Source organism: Anas acuta, chromosome 7 (assembly GCF_963932015.1).
Source record: "Anas acuta chromosome 7, bAnaAcu1.1, whole genome shotgun sequence".
Taxonomy (NCBI): Eukaryota; Metazoa; Chordata; class Aves; order Anseriformes; family Anatidae; genus Anas; species Anas acuta.
In genome coordinates this window covers 20,112,908-20,128,340 of record NC_088985.1, presented here as the reverse complement: position 1 = coordinate 20,128,340, position 15,433 = coordinate 20,112,908, and the positions used below count along the sequence as shown (strand labels likewise).

At 41.3% G+C, this 15,433-nt stretch overlaps 1 long non-coding RNA gene across 1 annotated transcript; it reads left to right on the top strand.

The window, feature by feature from the left end:
• Window positions 1-14,244: 14,244 nt before the first annotated feature.
• On the top strand, window positions 14,245-15,203 carry LOC137859151 (uncharacterized). Its single transcript, XR_011098177.1, has 3 exons — window positions 14,245-14,824; window positions 14,909-15,010; window positions 15,091-15,203. It is a non-coding gene; the product is annotated as an uncharacterized lncRNA (long non-coding RNA).
• Window positions 15,204-15,433: the final 230 nt, after the last annotated feature.

The following is a 15,433-nucleotide window of genomic DNA, read 5'->3' as shown; positions in this document are numbered from 1 at the left end:
TTCCAAAATTTCTGAAGGGGTACCATGTGCTCTTGCTTTTCCCCACGTGGGAGCAAACAAGCTAGTGACCTATAACTGCCCAGCAGGAGTATTTTGAACAAATACATTTCATCCTATTGACAGCATGCTTTGGTAGGTTACTGCTCACAGCTATAATCCAGCACAACAAATGAATGACAAACTCACGGCCATGAAACCAGCACAAAAGCACTACCAAAGTCATCTCACCAATACAAACCTTCAAGGAACTTCTGCTGCAAAGAAGTTTTCTGGAAAAAACAAACAAACAAACAAACAAACAAACAAACTCCACAGATTGAGGTCTTTCCCTTGTGAAATCTCAAAAGCTAAAAAAAATGGCTCATGAATCCCATCAAATGGCTCATGAATCCCATCAGACAAGATACCTACCCACTCTATTCATCCTGCTAGGTAAATAGTAAAAAAACAAAGAAACAAAAGAAACCAACTAAATATGGATAGATGGAGGAAGAGATTTTCATTTTTACAATTCTACATACCTGGAGAGAGCCATGGGAAAACTGAGTGAAGTCACAAGCCTTGGTATCCAATCTATCCCCCAGGTGATTCTCCCAACACCAACAGCAGCTGGGAGAGAGCTTGCTGATGCAGCTCCATTCCTGCACTTACTGAACTGCTTTGGTCTGTGGTAACATAAATGTTTGATTTAGGCATAGCAATATATATTTAGCTCGCATCTGGCTGGCTGACAACATAAGGGAAAAAGCTTTGTAAGAACATGCCCTTTGAGAAAGGGTGAGTTGGGGATGATGCACGAGGAAAGGCTGCCTACGTCAGGCTCCCAGAGCCAGACCTCTTCAGAAGGCACTTCCAGCTCTCCAGTGCCTGGGTCATGGGGCTGGCACTCTGCAATCAAGTCACTCATTGCTCTCTTGAACTTAGACCTTGCAGGCAGTGCCCAAACACACTATCAGACCTCATCCATTAATCTTAATGCTCACACTCTAAAGTCTTATTTTCAAAAACAATGTGAACACTTAGGAGTGTAAGTCCCAATGAAAATGAATCTCTGAAAGTGGTGCTAAATTTCTTTGGCACCTTCAGAGCTGTATTGTGACCTCTGCTTGTACAGTATGGCCAGGAAAACCCTTTTATCCAGTCACTGAAAGTCTATCTGCAGAGCACAACTCCTCAAGCTCCTAGAAATCCTCCAGCTCTAAATAACATAAAGCCAAAATGGACCAGATCTCATGTCAGCCATAGACTGGCTCTGAGCAGAAAGTTGGTCAAGAGACTCCAGAGGTTCCTTGCTAACAATGTTCCCAGGATTTCTACAGCTCAGGAAGAAGGTGCTGGCAATGACTCTGTGTCCATCCTTCAGAGCAGGAGAGCCAACTCCTCTCTAGCATCCTTCATCATGAAGATCCCCAAATTATACACAACCTGATTTATTTCAGTCTTTGCAAATCACACTGAGTCCAGAAGCTGAAACACACCAGAAAGTGATGAAAAGATTCTCCTCTAAGTCTTCCCTATCGTGCATTTCTGAGGGAAATGTGAGATGAACCTATTATGTTGTGGTAGAAGACTGAGATAGGCAGTCTTTGGATCTATGCTTGAAAGGGCAGGATAAACTGTCCTCATAGGGGAAAAAAAGAGAGAGAGAGAAAGATGCTGTTGAAGTCTAACAGATTATACATTTCTGCTGTAATACCATGCAGTTCAAGAGAGATTGTATGTGTGCTCAGAGGAGCGAGCACATTTTTGTAAATGCTGATACACTGTAAATAAATAAATGAAGTATTAATCATCACTGCCATCAAACTCTGGGAGAAATCTATCTTTGTATTATTTAGATGAGACTTTGTGATTCGTTCAACCCTGCCATTCTTAGAAATTATTAGAGTTTTATAGCAGGTCTGAAACTCTTTGCCAATGAGATTGTGATTTTAATGCATATTAATGGGACAAATGGGGGAGGGGAAAGGAAGTTGGTGCGATTCCCTTATAGAGCAGAATGCTAAATAAGAAGATTCCAGCTGTGCAACAGGAAAGTTAAAATGGTTTGTTTGGATCATTAATATTGCAATGAAAACTAATTAAACCTAGAACTACAAGGAGGAGCTCATTAGAGATTTGAATAGAGGCAGCACTCAGCAGCCTCCCATTTTAGCAGTTTCTTTTATCACACCAAGTGGGATAGCAAGAGTTCACTGAGCAGACAGGGGATAGTCTGAGGCACCAAGGGGATACGGATGCCCAGTCCAGGGGCTGCAACTACAAGAGGAGTCTGACTGCTACAGACCTTCCTTGGAAAACCCTGCATGACTTTTGTAGCTCTGTAAGCTGAGGCAAGCTCTTCTACTGGGTCTCTGCACTGCTCAGTCTAAAGTCAGTGCACTCTCAGCTTTCTCCTTCAACTTTGGCCATGGGTTGTTACCTCTTTGTCCCCTTTTCTGAACTGACACATGAAACTCATGGCTTTTCCTAAAATTTCTTTAGCCAAAGAGCCCCAAAATCTGCTTTACAAAATATACCTACTTATATCTTATATATATTATTGCTCCCTCTATGCCCCTGTTGCCATGACTTTTTAGTTTCAGTGTGACCCAAGCAAGTCTGCAAGGTATCATATCCAGCCTAGCCTGTATTCCCAGGCAGGTGCTAGCAAGGCATAACTTCCTTAGGTAGCCAAGGAATACAAAAATAATAAGGAAAGAGGAAACACTGGAAACACAAAGCTCATTTTCAAGTATGGCATCACCTTGCAGAGTCAAACCTGTTGCACACCCCAGTCAGTACCAGCAGCCACAGGGAGCAGCAACTTCTGAGCAGGCCCCGAGGAGGTGACAGACACTTGCTGTCTGTTTAGCAGTGTGTAATGAAACAAGCTGAAATGCATTTCAGAGAGGCTTCCAGGCAGAACTCAGAGCTGTGAATAATAGGCATAAAATAGCCCCAGAAGCTGGAGGAATGGCTCCTCTGTGAAGACTTCTACCCCTGGCCACCCAGAGGTGGATGGCAGCATCACCAAAGTGATGAGTATCCTAAAATGATTTTAGCATTTTCTGTGGCCAACAACTGCATTTGCAGAGGTGATTCTGTCCTTAGCCAGCCCTGCAAACCTTTGCTTTCCTGAGCCCATGGAGATATTTGCTGTCTATAGACAGACTCAGGTTACATCAAGCCCACAGAGAGAATAAGAGCCCAAATTAAGCAAGAATGCACTTCATGTTGCCCTTGAACATAGAAGTCATGACCTATATTTAGATGCATGCATGCACACTGACCCAGAAACATACAACAGTCACTCCTAGACACCTGAGGAAATGTTGTCTATACTGTTTGCACTTCTTCCCTCAGTGAGAAATAGGTGAGTTTGTGATGACTGCATTTCTGCCTCAGTGGATTGCAATCCTGAGAACCTACATTCCACTTTCTATTTTCCTGTCTCTGATGCTACCCCTCCACCAAAGTCCTCAACAACATAACTTTGGGATGACTAATATCTGCCCAGGCTTGAGTGACTGCAGTAACCTCACATTCCCTTTTCTGGTGCAGCCTGCATAGTACGAATTCACATAGTTCAAAGTCAGCCCTCAAATACTTCACATAGTGGATCTGCTTCTTCTTTCCCAGACATCAACACCTTAAAACAACCCCATATTGCCCCTGAACTGGTGTGTCTGATACACTCTTGAATGAAAAGGACAGTGACAAATAAGGGGGAAGGAAAACAAGAAAGGTATTATGGCCACAAGCTTGATTTCCACAGAGAAAAGAAAACCAGAGAACACATTACTTGACATAAACTGTCATCAGTGGTCCCCTCTTATTTTTTTGTATATCACATAAGGGCTTTTAAAGACTTCTTCAAATAAATCTGTTTCACAGGGTGCTCTATATTGAGGGGAAGAGGGGCAGTGGGCGACTGCGGGATAGCTACTCATGAATGGTATTTGTAGAGGAATGGTATTTGCCTGAATTTGTGGTGCTTCAAGGATTTAGTGGGAAAGGCAGTCTTGTTCAGATCCCTCCCATAAGATCAATTAGTGTTGTGATGCAGGCAGAAGTTAGTAATGTACTCAAAGTTGAATGCTTTGGCTGTCACTTGGTCATGCATACTGATGATTTTACTAGCAAAGTGACTGTAGTGTGTTTACTAGCAAAGTGACAGCACTGAAATGCTGTTTCTGCTTATTGCCCATCATTAACACTGCCTCCACGGGAAAGATGTAAGGCCTAATAAGTCAGAAAGACAACACTGGTTACATTTTCTAACCTCATTGAAGTATTTAAACCTTAATGTAGGTGTATAAATTCCCACTGAAGAAGCTAAACCAGATCTTCACTTACTTAAAACTATATATAAGTGCTTAAAGAAAACTGGGAAGCAACTAGAAGCACACATATATCTCATTTGGGGCATTCAAATTTGGACTTTGGTGCCCTTCTTCCTCATTTGTCCATTAACAGCTCTCCACTCATTCTGCTTGTTATGTTAGCATGAGACAGTAAAAGCCCCACCATGCAAAGAAACAGATTTTTGGGGAGCCTCTGAAATTTTTCAGCTTTCCACAACACCAAGCAGAGAAGCAAAATGTCTGTTTTCACAGGCAGACAATGTATTTGAAACGGATCTGCTTGGAAATGAATGATGAATGGTTGTTTGATTTAAACTTAGTGTTTATGAAGATTGCCTAGTGACTTCTAGTGCTTTTCAGTGTTTGTTAAATGGAAAAGAAGAAAAATCTCATAATTCTAATCCCAAAGCAGGGCAATTGGCTTGTTTATATCTGTTATATTCCATTAAAGATGCTGTATCTACTTTGTCTATCTACTTTGTCTCAAGAGAAGTCCCAGTTTATTTATGCCTAGTGTTAGGGCAAATATTAGCACCAAAATGGTATGCAGCAAAGTCTAATGCCATGTCACCTGCATTGCTCAAATTACAGACAAAATAAGTGACAGTTACTTTGAGGCAGAACTGGGTTGTTTGTTCAAGAAGCTCTCCTTCATGAGCATTCAAAATTTGCCTCCAGCAACAGGATTTCAAGAGTATAGTGCAACATGGTTGTACATTTGAGGAAAGATATAAGAATGCTGGCTGTTTTGTGGGACCCAGTTTGCTATTCACTAGTCATCGCTGCTCTTGACTAGTGATGTGACATCAGATGATTCCCTTATCATTTGGTACATAACCAGAGCTGGTCAGGATTTCTTAAGCCTTTTTATCATTAAAAAAATAATAATAATCCAAGCTAAACATCACTACTCAGAAACTTGCCATGCTTTCTTGTGGAAGCACTATATCACACATTATGCACCCTTTTTGATGGCTGAATTCACTAGTCAAAAAACATCCCAAGATGCATCAAATCTTTGCTGTGCCAGTGCAATGCATCATTCTGTCCTCTCGTTACAGCACATCATGAGAATGCAATTCAGCTGATGAACCAGCCAAGAGAGGATAAGAGGGATATGAACTACCTGAATTACAACTCATATTGGGCACAGCATCTTCATTCTCAAAGAGGAACAATTGATTCTTCATTTCTGATAGAAGCTCAACCTTGTCACGTTTTATAGAAAAGCTTATTCTGTTGGAAACCGTATTTGACACCTAGGAACAGAAGAGACCAAAATGTTTCATCCAGGTGAACACCACATTCCTTACGTGGTCATTTGGAAGAACCAAGCTGCAGACATTTGGCCATAGAGAAATTGACTTCTCCTTCTGAGGCCAAAAGCTGCAATGACCCTTACGACTCCATACATTGCCTAGCCACTAAAACTGCAGATTGACTTTTGGAATAGCATCATTGTACCTGTGGCAGCAGGTAGTAGCCATAAGCAGGGCATTATGATACTTTACTAATTCCTGAAGATGCATAATACTCAATGCATTTGTCACATTTGTATTTAAGTCTGTCCCAAAATTTCCTAGATCATTGGTTTTAGTCTGACAAGCGGTGATGTCAGCCACGGCCACTTACACATGTTCTCATCGTAATGAATTTCTGGATTTGAGATGAACTAGGCAGGCAAATTATACAGTTTCTTTCCTGTTATACTGGAGATACATAAGGACAGCTGTGATTTCTGAGAGGTACCTTAGAGCTAAGGAGAACTGCAGTCAACACAATTTTTATGACAGAGATCAACAATATCTCATTGAAAGACATATTTGCTCCCCAAATTCTCTGCCTTCAGAGCTAGATGCCATACCTTTGACACCATTATTCTTGAAATACTAATAAACCACTTAATCAGCATGCAGCAAAATGCTGCTTCCCCCACATTCACCAGCCAGCACAGTGAGTGACCTTTTTGCTACCCGCAGAGGCCAGCAGATGCAGATTCCCTCAGACCAGCGTGGGGAGATATCAGAGGAGAAATCCTCATTCCCTGCCCTTCCTCTACAAACAATGAGCCTGTTCATTCTAATGCCTCCCTAGGCTGCAGCTGTTGCAAGGAAAGAAATGGTCTCTCCGGCTGCATTAGCAAAAATGGTTAGATTAAGTTTGGGTTTATCACAACTGAACCGACATTGGTATTTTGGCCTGATTTTAAAATGTAACAAAAGGCAATTTTCTGTCTGAATAGTTTCAAGATTCACTGTGAAAACAGTTCAATCAGCATAAAAGTACCTGACATACATAAAACCTCTTCCTTTTGCTCCAGAGGTGTAAGCCACATGTTTATAAGCACATGTATACCATTTCAATAGGGCAAATGCAGACTTTCCAGGGTAAAAAGGGGCTGAGGGCTATAGTCAGCCCAGCAGCCTCTGTTTCTTGCCCCCCCACAGTGCCATTTTCAATTCCCACATGCCTGTCTTTTCCTTGGCTGCTTGATCTGCTGGCTGTCAGCCAAAAAGGGCCTGCTGCATGATCTAACACAGCTCTCATTGCATTTGATGAGACTGTGACCACGAGTTGTACAAAATCTCTCCTGCTTCCCAGCTCTCCCATCACCTCCAACACTGCATCCTGGCCTGTGCAGGACACAGAGGACCTATTTAACTTTCCTGACACCAGCATCGTTAAAACAGGACCACACACATAAGAGCAAAGTACCAAATCACCTTCACTACAGCAATTGAAAACAAGAACAAATCTGTCAGTTCTGCCACCTTCTCCTCCCATCTACCTCCCTTTACTCTTCCCTTCAAAGCCTAATTAATTCATTAAAACTAAGTGTTATTACAGGTGGGCAGTTTACTTTTGTCACCCTCTTATTGTACACCCTAAAGAAAAAGGATGCTCAGTACCTCTAGAAACTGTTAATATCCAAAAAAACTTAAGAAGCTGTCAAACATGTCAAGGAAAGGCAAAGTTAAACACTGAGAACTCTGACTGCACTGGGTGTCCTATCTTGCTCTTTTTTATTATTCTTTTAAATAAGGTGTGTATATATATATATAAACACATATATAGAAATGTGTTTTAGAAAAACAATAGAGGCACTCTGTTTTGGCAATGGTACCTTTATCTTCATATCATTTGACTTCCTCATTTCTTTTCTGGGTACCCTGAGGTTTACCATTAACACAGCTATTTACATTTATATTCTTATAAACACTGGCTAGAGATTGTTCTCTGCTTCCTGAGTTAACAGTAAAATGAACAGGATGATTTTCAGAAGCACAGAGCACCTCTGGAGAGCAGAAGATGCTGCTGCTCTGTACCCCGACACAGCCTGAGCATGGCTGGGATCTGCTTCCCAGTCCTAGACCCCCATGAGGTGCAAAACTCTCAAGAATTTGAAAAATAAAATAAAATAAAATAAAATAAAATAAAATAAAATAAAATAAAATAAAATAAAATAAAATAAAATAAAATAAAATAAAATAAAATAAAATAAAATAAAATAAAAATAAAAAACACACAACTTTTCCTCTGCATTAGAATCACATAGCATTTGAAGCGGACTAATGCAAAACCTTTTGCCTTTGTAGTTCCTTCAAAATTTATGATTGTTTAGCTTCCTCTCAAGTCTAACTCCAGTGCCAGGTTTCCAGACTCTCTATTGTTTAGTCTTTTTCCAATAACCACAATGTTCTTGCAAGCATTTTATTCACAATGTCCTCACTGTCCACAAAGTCCAACACACCTGTATTTCTCTGCTTACACAGAGTACAGGTGGATGGGAGATGCTAGAATACTGGTGGGAATTGGGCATACTTTTACCCTTTCATTCTCCTGCTCTGAATTATCCCGGCCCTTCTATTTTGCTCTGTGCATGCCACCTGCAAAGAGTAAACAGCCATTTTCAGAGGCTGCTTAGCAGCTTTCTAACACTTCAAAGGTATTTTAAGACACAGCCGGGTGTATCAGAATGTGCAACAATGACAAAGCTGGGCTGCCTTGGATGTTTTGCTCATGTCGTATGAAAACCTACACAGGAAAAATTCCAGCAATGTTGCCGCACTAAAGGAACTTTATCAACACAGCGCTCGCCAGCAACCAAGACACACTTGATAAGCAGAGGAGCAGACACTGTCATCCAGCGGGTACTGCAGCTTTTGTTTAAGGTCGCCCAAGCCTAAACTCATTGCTCAGAGAGCAGAGAGCCAATCTTACCCCCAAGGACATCTTTAATGAGTAGGGGCAGCATAGCTTTGTGGCACTGTTGCTTCACCCACAGCCTCCCAACTCCTGTAGCATCATTCCCAAATTCCACAGCATCCCCACTGTGATTCACAGTGCTTCAGAGAACAAGCAGTACGTGGAGGAACCTCCTCCTCCAGCAGCTCGCTCAGACAGACCTCAGCAATGAGACAAATGCAACATAGAGAGGTTTTCCAATGGGCTACTGCACGTATGGAAATCCACGGGATCTGGGCAGAGGGTCCTGTCTCTCCCTGAGCAGACTCACAGCTCCAGTGTGGAGCTGACCTGTACAGAGGAGCTGTTAGCTGAAGCCTGATGAAAAAAAACAAGCAGACACCTCCCTCCCCAGCCTAACCCAGCTTTCTGGTAGAGTTGGATCAAGTGGTAAAAGCCATCGCCTGTGACAGATGGGGAGAGAGCTCAGCAATGCCGAAGTGCTGCTCTCTGCTGCATGCCCACCCGCAGGAGCTGCCCAAGCTTGCTGGTCCTCATCTGCCAAAGCACCTGTTTATACATACAAAGCAGCTTCCCTGGTATTATACAAGTTTGTTCTGTGTTCAGCACAGGGGTTAGACAATAAATAAGGCCCACTACTCCCACATAAGGATGGGAATAAACAGATATGCTGAACAACTGCCCTCTTCACTCTGCCTCATTCACTGTTTGAGATGGGGAGAGGATCTGCTCTTGAAGCCAGGTGGGAACAGGACAGGGAAAAGGGGACAGGAAAGACTGAGCACCATAGAACTGTGTTACTAAAGACAGCCATGGAAATATGCAGCAGCTTGATTTAGCAGAGCTTATTTCTGATATTTCCCATGGTAGCACAAAATAGCATTTCCAAAAGGTTGTCTTAGGGCAATAGAGTTCTTCTACTGTTATTTTTGGTAGTGTTTTCTAGGTATTTTTTTGTTTTGTTTTGTTTTGTTATTTTTGTTTTTGTTTTAATAAAGAAAGGAAAATACAGATTAGGTTCTTTCTATACTGTAATAAATACTTTCCACTCAATGCAAGAAATCCATCCATGCAATAGAGGACATACAGTCAAAAATCAACAGGTTATCCACGTGGGAGTATACACATTTTTAAGACAACCAAGACAAAAATATTTCAGGATATCTCCAGGGGGCAGTGTGGGTGAGAGGTGGGATCCATAGATTCTCTATGGCATGTTTTCCTGCAACAAGGCAGACATGATCAGTGTTGCCCGTGTGTGCTCCTCAGCCCTCCCAAGTCATCTGGACTTATTGAACAATTTCAACTAAATTTGATTGAGGGTTGAGGTATTTGCCAGTTGGTGAAATTTTTGTAGTTTTAAAAGAAACTTCCCCCTGAAAGATGTCTGTATGGAAAAATAATCCCTTTCAGGGGAAAAAGCAAGTCAGGTCAGATGGTCTCAAGCTGCTAATAAAATGTGAGCTGCTTCTATTGAAAATAAAACAAGATCAAACTACAAAAACAAACAGAGCTGCTGTCTCCAGTGACAACTGTTTGCAGCCTTGTTTTTGGAGGGACACAGGCCTTATGTAGTCTCCTCAGTTCCTTTAACCTGGTAAACTTGTGCTCTGTGTGTTCCCACACGTTCCTCCCAGTGACTCATGGGCTGCTATGTCGAAGGCAGGATCCTGACCTCTTTCCTATTTCCTTAGCTAAGTGAAACACTTCCCAGTCATCTCAAGCATCAACACGTCCTTCTCATTCTACACCGGCAGCTAACTGACAGGCTAGCTGGTGGCATTATGAGAAGCCTGAAAGACTCTTTCTTATTAATCTTCTAACCTAAATAAACTACTTCATACTGGACAGTTTGTCTCCAGTGTTTATAAACATGTTATACAATGGGCTCCAGATCAGATTAGGGTTGTCTAAAGACAAGTAAGAATACAAGTCTCTGTAAAATCATTCCTCTGAGCTGTGGGCTACAAATGCACATTATGCTGTGAGCTATGTTTCAGAATCACCATAGCTAATCCTAAGAACAAATCTGCGGGCCTAAATGCACTACTCAGAGCTTGATAGCTTTCCTGGAAAATTTTTAGCTGTTCAAAACTAAAAAGGAATTGAAATCCTTTGGTGTAAAGCATCATTCCAGAAACAGAATCAGCAGGTGTCCCAGGATCCAAAACTTTACCTGGTCTGAAACCCCATCTAGAACAAATTTGACTGTTTTCACACACCAGATATGCACCTTTAAAATGAAAACATTAGCCACGTGGTTTGCTATGTTGATTTTTCAACCCAAATTTTTGTCTGCCTACCTGCATTTCATAGAATCATAGAATCATAAAGGTTGGAAAACCACCTCTATCTGGTCCAACCATTCCCCTACCACCAATACCACACACTAAACCATATCCCTTAGTGCCACATCTAAGCTTTCTTTAAACACCCTCAGGGATGGTGACTCCATTTCATCCCAGCTCCTGAAGTGCTAGCTGGCAGTTGTTAACCCAAAAGATACACAGCTTCCCAAAGAGATGCATAAGTGCTTTCCTTCACCAGAGAAGATACTGCCATCTGCTATACCCATCTTTCCTGCTGCCAGCATAACACAAAATCAGTCTGGGTTAGAAATGTAAAAAATGTTCTTTGCACATTGATACAGACCAAATGAACAAATAATCCAAATTCACCTGGTACAGAAGAAATTAAGTTCAGAAAAAGTTATAAATTCCATGAGGGATACTACACGATTTTATAAACCTTGTGAAAATAGAGCAAGATTTGGGACAGGAGATCTGCAAATTGAAAAGTCTACTCAGCTGAGCTGTGGACTACTTTGGCATTTTCTTTTCTGATGATGCATGGAAGAGACCTGAGTAGACATGTCCCAAAGCTTTATTTTTTTTTTTTTGTCTCCTTGCACCTCTCTGAGTTGGCAATAGCACTGAGCAATAGTGTCCCACAAGTAAAATCAAGGAAAAAAAATAAGAATTTTAAAAATTTACGAGCATATTCCTTCATAATGAGGGGAAAAAAAGGGAGGAGGAAAAAAAAAAGAACACTGAAATGTTGAATGGTTTCCCATAGTATTTGTTAACATCAAGGGAAGAAGGCGCTAAATAATTGGTGCAGGCGTGTTTCCCTTTGTTAACACACCCGACATCTGTGATTCTGTTGCTTGCTGAGATGTGGAATCCCTCCCAGTTGTCCCAGCAGCTCAGAGTCCTGACAGAGGAGGAGATGGAGAAAATAGCAAAGGAAGAGCAGCTGTGAGTTTTCAAGCATAGTTTCAATTTGTTCCGGATGCCCATAGCAAAAGACCCTTGATTTTTGGCAGTAACCAGCCTGAACATGTTTTCCTCAATTTGTTCCATGATGTGGCACTTTAGTGGAAGGCAGCACGTCCATACACACCAGATCACCCTGAGGTTGCCTAATATCCATTGATATTCATCAAGCCAAGTACATAAAAACTTTCAATTTTTCTCTTCCTACAGTGACTGTAAGACTTACTTGGCCACACTCTGAAAGCAGATTTTGAGCCTGAGGACTGGATTTGAATGGAACAAAAGAATCGGACAGTGAACCACCTCACCCTGTTTCTGCCTGCAGTGGCCAGTACAGAGGATGCTGTCAATGGTGGCATGCATCAGCTGGTGACAGAACATCTTGTTCAGCCTGGAGGTTTGTTTTCAACATCTCACTTTGGGACTGACATGCATCCCACTGCATCAGAGTTCTTTATGTCTCTTCAAATAGGTTGGATTGCCATTACTTAAAGAGCATTTTTTTTTCCCATTTGACTTGTTTTGCTGAAATTCTTCATTTCACAATACTTGTCATCTGTCCTATCTTGCTCATCTCCAGTCAGACTCTTATATTCACACTGTCTGTGGTTCTGTTATGGTTCCTTATACTGTTGCCATGCTGAAAGTGACAATCTGAATTTCCTTCTCTCTACCTAAGGCCTCCATTTGCTACATGCTTTGCCCTAATCTCACAAAATCATGCGGATAGTCCTGGATCAAGCAACTGCTCCCAGTGAGAAAACAGGCCCTGCCACTTAGGTAAAGGTTTTGGAGAAGTGCTCCAAAACACCCAAATCCCTTTTTCAGTTAATCAGTATAAATCAGGGCATGTCCACTGACACAAATTATGTTACACCAGTTAAAACAAAAGGGAAACAAACACTTGCCTATCTAGGCCCTCAGAGTATTTTTTGAAGATCCCATTTCTGAACCCACTACAACTTCCCTGGGACCACACGCAAGTGCAGGCTACTGCACTGGACTTCACTGCGCACTGTTTTGTGGAGTTTGATTCTGTTTTTGTTTTTTTTTCACTTTGGGACATATTCCACAGAGAATCAAAGTCTGCCAGAAGGACAGAGTTTTCTTTGAACCTCAGGTGGAAGAGAAGGAACAGCATTACAGTGTGCCTCTAATTACAGCCACCATGACAGTTCATATGTGTAGCAATAAAAATAACCATAAACCTACCTAATCATTAAAGTAAAGTAAACAACTCCTCTCTGTATCATCATACACAGGTACTGGAGTTGCTAATAAACCAAGAAGAGCACTGAGGCACTGGAGGAGCATCTTTCCTATCTCCACAGTTTCTTAAACAACTTCAGAGGCATATTTTTATTAAGTATATGCAAGGCAGATGATCTTAAACCTCAAAAAGAGTCTGTATAATAATTGTGTGCTCTTCTAATGCTCTCCAAAGACCTATTCAGAGTCCATTCTGAAAGACAATAATATATCAAGAACTTCTGCAAACTTCCTCCTAATGAACACATGCCAATTTGAGACCAAGAATTCTGGCCTCAGAGGACAAAATAACCACTGCTTTTAGTCTCTGGGTGTTTTGCTACTTTATTTCAGAGTGATTCAAAATCTAATTAAATTTCTAAACTCTAATGAAATTACAGAAGAAAAATCATTTAGGATTATATTATATACAATTACTCACAGCTGAAAATTACAGTTAGCCCCTTTCACCAGGATAGGGTCTCCTGAGAAATCCTTGTTATTCATATAACGTATAAATCTGACACTACTCCCACTATTTACAGGTCGAAGGTAAAAGCAGAATTAATTAAACATATATATCCTGCCCAGTGGCTGGATGGCAGAGAGTGGGTAATAGAAGTCTGGTAATGATGACTATGCTTGAAACCACATTCCCAGTTTGGTTAAGAAACAGAATAAACCTACTACAAAGTAGGAGTTCAGTAAGCCTGGCTTACTCTGATGCTCATCCTCACTGGAGGTATGCTGTGAGTGAGAATATGCATATGTACTCAGCAGTGCACTGCCAGCTGGCTGAGCTAGCTGAAGCATTTTGCGGAGAATTAGCAACAGAATAAACCAAGCAGTTTGGAGACTTCAGCCAAACACTTGGATATTTAAATGCTTAGTTGTTTCTCTGAAGTAGGAGAGGCCCCTGAGACAGTGAGCTAGGCAGTGAGGGGGTCGAGAGGTGGTGGTGAGGACAGGGGAAAAAAAAAAGAAAGAAAAAAAAAAAAAAAAAGAGTGCTAGCATTCATGTTATTCATCCCATTAGAGATTCTCAGCAACTTTGGAGTATGGGATCATTTGCAGATGAAACACATGCTGTATAAAAACTTTGAGGGTCTCCTACTAGGATCCTTGTATCTTTTCCCTACATCTGGTGCAGAGCACATTGTCTAGTTTTGATGTTTTCAGCTCTGATCCCAGGAACAGTGAAAGAGCAGCAGTGAATTACACGTGTTCATACCCACGCACTCACAATGGGTCAGAGCGTTAACAAATACGTTCATGAATTGCTACCACATTCAATCTGTTCTGCCTATGATTCATAAAGCAAAACAAGCCAGGAATTGAGGCCACCTCAGAGAGTTCATAGGTCATTTTTATTTACATTTTCAGTGCCTCAAGAGTCTTATTTGTTGTCTAAAACCATGTTCTGCACATCCCTCCACAAACACCTGGAAGACATAAACATGATCCTTCACTCACATCTTGTCAGAGCAACTAAACATTTGTGAACGCATCTTGCTCATCTGCAGCCATTTTCCTGCCAAGGTGGTCATAGACCTGCAGTCACCAGCATTCTCTGTAGTCTACAGTGGTCCCATTAAAAACAGACTTCTGGAAGGAAGGAGGGCTTTACAGCTGTAAGCTACTCAGCAAGAAAGAGGTTTTGTCCAGCCTTAAGATATGCAATTCTGCTGAAATATTCCCTCATCAAGAGAAGGAAAAGGAAGAAAAAATTGAAATTTTCTTGAAAAACAGGTATATATATATATATTTGTTGTTGTTGTTGTTGTTTTTGTTTTTTTTTACCATGGTATAATGACTAAACTGTACTCTTGTCAGAGGCATCATCTGGATGTGACACTGCTAGGCAGGGAGGTTGGATTAGATGACTTCCAGAGACCCCTTCTCACCTTCACCACTCTGTGATTCTGTGATCTGCCAGTAAGTTACTCTTTTTAGTTCCTACTGTGCCCGGACATTTTTCTAAGGCAGAAACTGGCAATGGTGGCTTTCTTTTCCAGGAACTGGCTTGCAATCTTTTTGCAGCTGTGGTGAGTTTCTTCCACTCTGCTCCCCCCCAAAAGATGTTGGGGGGGAATTATTAAGAAGATTTTCTCTCTAAAGAAGAAAAGCCACTTGCATCACTTCAGGCTGAGAAGACTTCAGCAGAGACCAAATCACTGTGGTAGGACCTTTTCAATTTGGTAAAAATAAATATTAGTATTTAAAGTTCCCTCAGAGAACAAAATAGCTGAACTAGGCTCTGACTGTTGGCTGTCCATCTTCTTCTCAAAATGTTTTCAAGCATGTAGTTTATTTATATGTTGAACTTAAACCCAAAAAAGGGAACTTCTGTTTGTAAGT